General features: G+C 43.7%; 1 long non-coding RNA gene across 1 annotated transcript; it reads right to left on the bottom strand.

Moving 5' to 3' along the window:
* Window positions 1–3,273: 3,273 nt before the first annotated feature.
* On the bottom strand, window positions 3,274–5,911 carry LOC104983799. The gene is made up of 5 exons (XR_824679.1): window positions 5,769–5,911; window positions 5,548–5,586; window positions 5,281–5,320; window positions 4,618–4,821; window positions 3,274–4,282 (listed from the first exon to the last, which is right to left on the bottom strand). It is a non-coding gene; the product is annotated as an uncharacterized LOC104983799 (long non-coding RNA).
* Window positions 5,912–6,259: the final 348 nt, after the last annotated feature.

Raw genomic sequence — 6,259 nt, 5'->3', positions numbered from 1 at the left:
CTATGCTATGCTAAGTCACTTCAGTCGTGTCCGACTCTGTGCGACCCCACAGACGGCAGCCCACCAGGCTCCCCCGTTCCTGGGATTCTCCAGGCAAGAACACTGGAGTGGGTTGCCATTTCCTTCTCCAATGCATGAAAGTGAAAAGTGAAAGGGAAGTCGCTCAGTTGTGTCCGACTCCTAGCGACCCCATGGACTGCAGCCTATAAGGCTCCTCTGTCCATGGGATTTTCCAGGCAAGAGTACTGGAGTGGGGTGCCATTGCCTTCTCTGTTTTACTGTGATACTTAACTCCAAACAATGCATATATTTTAAATTTATTTACAATGTTAATTTCTGCTATACAGTGAAATAATTCAGTTATACATACATATGTAGTGTGTATATATATATATATATACACACACACACACACACACACACACACATTCCTTTTCATATTCTTTCTCATTAGACTTATCACAGAATATTGAATATAGTTCCTGTGGTACACAGTAGGACCTTTAGACAATGTGTTATTTAGTGATGTTTTCACATTACATACTATTTTTCTGTGATTTGCTTTTTCCCTTCATATTGTGAGATTAATCCACACTGGTATGTTAGGCATATTACCTCTGCATGTAACACATGGTATATTGTAAATATACCATTTTCCTACTGGAGAACACTTGAGCCTCTTTTTTCTCCCCCATTACAATCAGTAACATCAAGGATTCATGTACATTAATCTGTATGACTGTGTTTAGGGTGTGTTACCAGAAGTGGAAACACTGGGTTGAAAAGAACACACCTCATTTTTAGTAGGTACACAGCACACGTGAGAGAGCACACAGAGAAAAACAGTTTATTTAAGGTTGAAGTGAAGCAGAAAGCAGGGTTTCCCTGGAGACTGGAAAGAATCTGCCCATAATGGGAGAGATTCAATCCCTGGGTTGGGAAGATCCCCTGGAGAAGGGAATGGCTACTCACTCCAGAGTTCTTGCCTAGAGAATTCCATGGAGAGAGGAACCTAGCGGGCTAGTCTATGGAGTCGAAAAGTCAGACACAACTCAGGAACATTTTCACTTTCAAGGCAGAAAGACAGATGGGTATCCGGTCTGAGGAGTGCAGTAAAAATTAAATACACATATAGGACAGATCTGGGTCTCTGTTTACACTTGTCCAGTTATCTTTTTTCACACCAGACCAGTCCCTAAGACCCTCCCCAAGATGTGTGCAACTTTTTGCCAAGGTGGAGTCCACCGCAGACGCCTGTGGAGGGATATCCGAGCTTATCATGGGGCAGCATCCCCCTCCTTTTTTGACCCCCAGGGAAACTTCCTGCGAACGGTCTTTATTTTAGCAGAACTCAGCTCAGCTTCTGCCACTAGCTTTGTCCTTGGAGTGTCTGGGTGAGAACAAAGCTTCAATTTTACTCCACTTGACAAACACCAGCTGTCCAGCCCAGGTGCCCATCTATCTCCTACCACAATACCTGTCTGTGACCTTAAGCAAATAGACCACCTGACCTGCCTTTTAAGAAACCTGTATGCAGGTCAGGAATCAACAGTTCAGGAAGCAACAGTGAGAACTGAACATGGAACAACAGACTGGTTCCAAATAGGAAAAGGAATACATCAAGGCTGTATATTGTCACCCTGTTTATTTAACTTATATGCAGAGTACATCATGAGAAACGCTGGGCTGGAGGAAGCACAAGCTGGAATCAAGATTGCCAGGAGAAATATCAATAACCTCAGATATGCCGATGACACCACCCTTATGGCAGAAAGTGAAGAGGAACTAAAAAGCCTCTTGATAAAAGTGAAAGACGAGAATGAAAAAGTTGGCTTAAAACTCAACATTCAGAAAACTAAGATCATGGCATCGGGTCCCATCACTTCATGGCAAATAGATGGGGAAACAGTGGCTGACTTCATGAAATTGAAAGACACTTACTCCTTGAAAAGAAAGTTATAACCAACCTAGACAGCATATTAAAAAGCAGAGACATTATTTTGCCAACAAAGGTTCGTCTAGTCAAGGCTATGGTTTTTCCAGTGGTCATGTATGGATGTGAAAGTTGGACTGTGAAGAAAGCTGAGCACCAAAGAATTGATGCTTTTGAACTGTGGTGTTGGAGAAGACTCCTGAGAGTCCCTTGGACTGCAAGGAGATCCAACCAGTCCATCCTAAAGATCAGTCCTGGGTGTTCACTGGATGGACTGATGTTGAAGCTGAAACTCCAATACTTTGGTCACCTGATGGGAAGAACTGACTCATTTGAAAAGACCCTGATGCTGGGAAAGGTTGAGGGCAGAAGGGGATGACAGAGGATGAGATGGTTGGATGGCATCACTGACTCAATGGACATGGACTTGGGTAGACTGGACTGAAGATTAAAGAACCCAAGGTCAGAGAATAACAATGGGAGCAAGTGACCTTGCCCTGTAGGAGTACCTAACAAGGCAATTTCAAGGAGGAAAAAAAAACTGGCAAAATTGACTTAAATAGAAGTTGGAAAAAAATCTTTGCTGAGTGGTGACCAAGCTGTAAATGTTCCACAGAAAAATAAATGCAAAAGATGTGCAATTTTTAAAAAATGACTTGTTAGATACAGAAATTGGTACACTCCAGCTAGAACAGTGATGGTAGACATAGACAAATAGGCAGTCTGAAGGAGACTGTCATTTGGAGTATAAACTGGGACGAGGCTCCCCTAGTGGTCCAGTGGCTAAGACTCCACACCCTTAATGCTGGGGACACAGGTTCAATCCCTGTGGTCAGGGAACTAGATCCCACATGCCACAACCAAAGACCCTGGATGCTTCAACTAAGACCTGGCACAGCCAACTAAGTAAACTAACATTAAAAAATAAAGTGGGACAACTTTATGGAACATACACTATTACTTTTAAAAGCCCAGATCCTTTAACTCTGAAATTCTACTTTTGGAGAAGTATTTTGGAACACAACTTCAAATGGGTACAGGGAATCAGACTGGTTTATAGCTTGAAAGTGAAAGAAAGTGAAGTTGCTCAGTCATGTCTGACTCTTTGCGACCTCATGGACGGTAGCCTACCAGGCTCCGTGATCAATGGGATTTTCCAGGCAAGAATACTGGAGTGGGCTGCCATTTCCTTCTCCAGATCTTCCCAACCCAGGGATCGAACCCGGGTCTCCTGCATTGCAGACAGACACTTTACCATCTGAGCCACCAGGGAAGCCCAAGGTTTATAGCTTGAAAGAAAGTCAAATGCCCCCTACCAAACAAATGTACAATACAGCTTTAGCACAGCATACTCTATACATGCTAGTGGGGAATCACCTTTATGACAGTGACAGAAAGGAGCAAAGGGTACTTTTTCTCCAATTTTTTAAACTGTGGTGAAATACACATAAAATTAGCATGTTTTTACCATTAAAAAAATTTTATTGGGGTATAGTTGATTTACAATGTGTTAGTTTCAAGTATACAGTAAACTGAATCAGTTACACATACACTTTGGGATCCTCTTCTCTTATAGACTATTACGGAGCACTGAATTTCCTGTGCTATACAGGTCTTTATTAGTTATCTATTTTATACTTAGTGGTGTGTATGTATCAATTCCAATCTTCCAATTTATCCCGCCCCAAATCTTTACCACTTCTAGGCATACAGTTCAGTGGTAATAACTATGTTCATAACACTGAGCAATTATCACCACCATCCATCCCCATGAGCTCTTTCACCTTGTAAAAGTGAAACAATACCATTGCATACTTCTTCACTTCCTCATTCCCAGCTCCTGACAACCACCAGGATTATTCTTCTTCTAAGAATATACCCAGACAACCTATGTTTTCACCAATTCATCAAAAAGAAAACTCGATAATTGTGTTAATAGTATAATTAAAACCTCAAATATTAAAAATATTATGGTACGCCATCTAGAAATCCTCAACACTGGTGTCAATATATGACAAACCTAATTTTAGTTTTTTGTAATGTAGCTGGAAAGAGGTACATACAGCTAGATGTCAACTGATGCTCATTCACTTTCACATCCCTAAACCTTTCTGTACCCTCTTGTTTTTGCTCAGACCCAACTATTTTTATTTGCTTTAAAACATTTTATTGCAATCTTTCTAATAAAGATCACCTAATTGATTTTGGTCCCCAAACTTCTAATCAGCCCATCCCCTCTCCACCGGAGTTTGACAGCTGCTCACACAGGTTCATGCAGGAAACATGTGAAGTTCCAAGGATCTGACCAACACCAGGTAGGACATCCTCTGCATCAGCAAAATCCTAAAACTTCATAAAAGAAATACATATTAAAAACATGCAAGTAGCTGGCCTTAGAGCATCAATCTGTTATAGATACAGGGACTGGTAACTAACAGAGAACGGTGATTAGCCAAAAAGGACTTGCGGCAGTAATCGCTTTCTAGTATATATAGATATCCAATTATTACAGCATGTATCTGAAACTAATGTAACTATATACCAATTTTATTTTTTAAAGAAAACTGCCACACAAGAAGGAAAGAAGCACGAGTGGATCAGGTGGTTTCAAAGATCCTCAGAGAAGTCCAACCAGTTCATCATCACCACTCTGGAGCTGGGAGAAAAACAAGGAAGAGACTTACCACAGTACCCAGGTAGAAGGCATGTTGCTCTCCACTTCTTGTCCCAGCCTGTTGCTGAAGTAGCAGGAACCATCACCTGGACATCCCAGCCACCCCAAAAGTGCTTCTCCAAGAGAATTCTAAACCTTAGGCCTTCAGTCACCAGGCTAGCCTGGAATCTCTGTGAAGGAGTACTGCCCTGGCTGGGCTTCCAAAGCTCTCAGGCTAGAAAAAAGATGAAAGGAGGACAACCAATGAGAAAAACAAGCAGAGTTACAGCCTTCCCACCAGCCCTTCTCAAATATCCAAGTATCCAGTTCCCTAAATGAGTCAGAAATCAATTTTGACATCAAAACCAGTATCAGAGACTCTAGTCTGAGAAATCATCATTCCCAATTTAGGGAGATCTGGATCAAGGAAAGCATTAGAATCTAGAACATTCAGAGATGATACCCCCAACTTAAGGATTTATCAAATTAAGAGTTTAGCGATGGAAAGTTCAGGAGGAAAAAGGAGAAAACAAATTTAGAACTGCAGAAAATACCTCCATCAAGAAAGCACCGTATGTAGGGTAACATACTAGGAAAAGGGGTGGACGAAGCAGGTTTAGCAAGGCTGAGAAAAAAAGTTTGAAGAGTTAAAAAAGATAACCTGTGAAGAGACGGCAGCATAGCTAACACTTACCCTTCTTTTAAGAATAACACACCGGTGGACGTTTTAACTCCTAATGGAGAAATGAGACACACAAATACGAGATCAAGAACAGTTCTTGAACTTCTCCCCGCGCCGAAATACCAAAGATCCCAGCCCGGGTCGGGGGGGCGGGGTGGAGGTGGTCAGCGCGCTGCGGTGATGGCGTCAGCGAGACACTCAGAATCACCTGGAGTCATCATCACCCCCATCCTCCCCCAGTGAAACCGCCAGCCACTCCAGCTCGCACAATCCACTCACCCTCGTGGTGCCTCGGACCCTCCTTCGAGAATCAGGAGCCTGGAAAGAAAGCAATTAGTCAGCAGAGACCTGGGCGACTCCAGACGAGTCCCCCGTGCCCTGGGCTGGGTCAGTTCCAAGCAGTGGCGTCACAGAGACATCAGAAACTCTAGTCTGTATTAATAATTCATCCCGCTCAGCCCGAGACTGCGGTTCCCCCACTCAACGGGTTCCCGAGGTACCTGCACGCCGGTAGCTGTGCAAAGACGGCGCAGGCTGTAGCCTCCCCCTGGTTTGGCGAAGGTTCCGCAGCAGACAACTGGGAAACCGCCGAAGGACCATTTTCACTCTGCGCGTGTTCGCTGAACAAAGAGAACTGCAGGGGCGGTGCCAGGGCTATTTATTTACGGCGGCGCGGCTTCGGGGCCTGACGGGCATAGCTGTCTTCTGAGATGCCTGTCTCGACCCGCAGAATGTCCCTCAACACTCGTCCATACAAGACTAAAGCAATGTGAAAGAGAGGCACGAGAGAATGTTTCACATTCTTCTGGGTAAAGATTCGGAGACGTTTTGTGAATTTTTAAATACAAAGGACAGGTGACCTGACTGGCCCGGCCGGAGAAAGTCCCCAGCGCTGCCCGGTGGGCGCACACTTCCTGGATGGCCTCTCTGGAGGTCTAGTCCCAGCTTGTGTAACCCGAAGTCTTGTCTTTAGTTCTCACGTGTCCCACCA

This window comes from Bison bison, unplaced genomic scaffold (assembly GCF_000754665.1).
Source record: "Bison bison bison isolate TAMUID 2011002044 unplaced genomic scaffold, Bison_UMD1.0 scf7180017863415, whole genome shotgun sequence".
In the NCBI taxonomy this organism is placed as follows: domain Eukaryota; kingdom Metazoa; phylum Chordata; class Mammalia; order Artiodactyla; family Bovidae; genus Bison; species Bison bison.
The sequence above is the reverse complement of the archived record's forward strand: the minus strand, read 5'-3'. Positions and strand labels throughout refer to the sequence as shown.